The 2776-nt window shown below is 45.7% G+C and overlaps 1 pseudogene; it reads left to right on the forward strand.

The window, feature by feature from the left end:
- Nucleotides 1-1824: 1824 nt before the first annotated feature.
- On the forward strand, nt 1825-2592 carry LOC111828473 (annotated as a pseudogene).
- The last annotated feature ends 184 nt before the right edge of the window (nt 2593-2776 follow it).

A 2776-nucleotide genomic window follows, 5' to 3' on the forward strand; every position in this document is an offset into this window, starting at 1 on the left:
CTTGACTTACGAGTGTCCCGACTAATGAGTTTTTTGAGATACCAGCTGTCTCTCGGCCGATTTTTTTTTAACTTTTATTTTTTAAAATAATTTTTATTTCTTAAAGTATTACAAAGAGTATTACATATGTCTCCTTTCCCCCGCCCTTGACATTTCCCCGGCCTCCCCTACCCCCCAGTGTTTTGTGTCCATTGGCTATTCTTATATGCATGCATATAAGTCCTTTGGTTGATCTCTTAACTCCCCCCGCCCCAACCCTCCCCAGACTTCCCACTGTAGTTTGACAGTCTGTTCAATGCTGCTCTGCCTTTGCATCTATTTTTGTTCATCAGTTTATATTGGTCTTTATTATCCGTTTCACCCTCACCGGGGCCGTCCCGACCTCACCGGGGCTGTCCCTACCTTACTGGGGCCGTCCGACCTCACCGGGGCCGTTTCGGCCTCATCGGGGCCATTTCAATCTCACCGGGGCCATCCCGACCTCACCAGGGCCGTTTCGACCTCACCGGGGCTGTCCCGACCTCCCCGGGGCCGTCCCTTCCCGGGGCCATCCCAACATCACCGGGGCCATTTTGGCCTCACCAGGGCCATCCCAACCTCACCGGGGCAGTCCCGACCTCACCGGGGCCGTTTCAACCTCACCGGGGTAGTCCCAACCTCATCGGGGCCGTTTAGGCCTCACCAGGGCCATCCCGACCTCACCGGGGCCGTCTCTCGGCCAATTTTTTGCATTGAGTTGATAGAGTAATTTGAGTTAACGAGCTCCTTAACGAGCTCGGTCTCAGAACGAATTAAACTCGTACGTCAAGGCTCCACTGTATTTCAGTTCACCTGAAGGTGCAGAACCTATTGATGATGTTAGTGAGGACTTAGTGTACGTGCAGTCAATAATTGTTGAATAAATACATTTTAAAATAGCATGAGAACGCATGTCTAAACAAAGAGTTGGCTAATTAAAACTATGAGATGTATTGTAAACTGATCCAATCAAATCCCCCTAATATTTCTGTGATTCAGCCCTTTTCAACCATGCACTTAAAAAGGGGGAAAGAGCCCTGTGTCTCATCTGTTCTGAAGAGAGAAGAGACGCATTCCCAGCTTTCCTCTCAGGTGCACCAGGATTCGGACATGACTGACAGATGCCCTGTCGCACCCGATACGAAGAGGCTCACCAGACATGGCTTCTCTCTTCCAACCTTCAGGAGACTAATATGCCACATGCCACAAGCCCACTTATCTATCTTTTGGTGATTCAGCTTGTTTACAATGATCAAAGTAACAGTTGTTCCCATTTTCTATAACTTATATTTTCACAATTAAAAAGTCAATATATCAATAAAATTAAAACCAATACATTCTCTGATGTCCTTCAAAGAGATTCACACATTCCCAAAGACATTTCAAGGGGACCTTGCTATTTCATTTGGGTTAATCACACCCTCTGTACCCACTTACTTTTTTGTAAAACAGGCCTATTCTGAGCCGTGCCTACATCAAAATGAGCTGTATGAGGAAAACATAAGTATGTGGAAAGACTGATGGATTTAGAGCCATATAGTCATGAGTTCTAATTTTGGCTCTCATACTAACTAGCTATGTGACCTTGGGCAAATTATAGAATTTCTGAGCCTCAATATGAAGTGGGCAATGTCTCCCTTATACAATATGTGCACATAGGCATCTACAACTGTGCCTTATGTAGAACAGATGCCCAAGAAATTGTAATTATTGTAAACCACAAAGCATATTGTGCAAATATCTATTAATGATACTAATAGAACAAAAAGGAAAGAAAAAAGATATGAACAGTTCCAGGTTGGAGCTATGGCGGTGGCAAATTCAAGCCCTGTCAACCTGGGGTGTTCATTGATGTTAGCATCTGAGGCCAGAAAGTTGGCTGTTTGGAGATCAAGCTCTTTTTTTTTTTTAAATATATTTTATTGATTTTTTACAGAGAGGAAAGGAGAGAGATAGAGAGCTAGAAACATCGATGAGAGAGAAACATCGATCAGCTGCCTCCTGCACATCTCCCACTGGGGATGTGCCCGCAACCCAGGTACATGCCCTTGACCGGAATCGAACCCGGGACCTTTCAGTCCGCAGGCCGACGCTCTATCCACTGAGCCAAACCGGTTTCGGCAGGAGATCAAGCTCTTTGCAGACCTTGTGACTAAGGCAGCTGAGAACTTTAGGCAGTTCTGCACTGGAGAATTCAGAAAAGATAGGGTTCTTATAGGACACAAAGTGGCATTTTCACAGGGTTATAAAGGATTTCATGATCCAGAGTGGAGATTTTATTAATGGAGATGGTACTGGAGTTGCCAGTATTTACCGGGGGCCATCTGCAGATTAAAATTTTAAATTTAGATACTCAGCTCCAGGCCTGCTTCCCATAGCAAACAGTGGTCCCAGTACAAATGACTGCCAGGCTTTCATCACCTGCTCTAAGGGTGCCTGGCTGGATGGGAAGCATGCAGTGTTTGGAAAAATCACTGATGGACTTCTAGTGACGATAAAGACTGAGGCCCCAACAATAAGCCCAAGCTGCCCGTAGTGACCAGTGTAGGGCAATGTAGTCCACAGCGAGACTGACTCAGACCTTGACCTCTCTGCCATTGTAGGCCTGGCCTTGCTCTGAGTGATGCCCTCAAGTAAGATCATCTGGATTGGGCCCGTGTTTGCTTCCCGGCCTGCTGCTGCCCTGTTTGATCAGAGATCTTGGAGTATCACAGATTCAGAACCCAAGATTTTCCATTGTTTTTCAACTGTAAATAAT

Source organism: Myotis lucifugus, unplaced genomic scaffold (assembly GCF_000147115.1).
Source record: "Myotis lucifugus unplaced genomic scaffold, Myoluc2.0 scaffold_375, whole genome shotgun sequence".
NCBI classification, from domain to species: Eukaryota; Metazoa; Chordata; class Mammalia; order Chiroptera; family Vespertilionidae; genus Myotis; species Myotis lucifugus.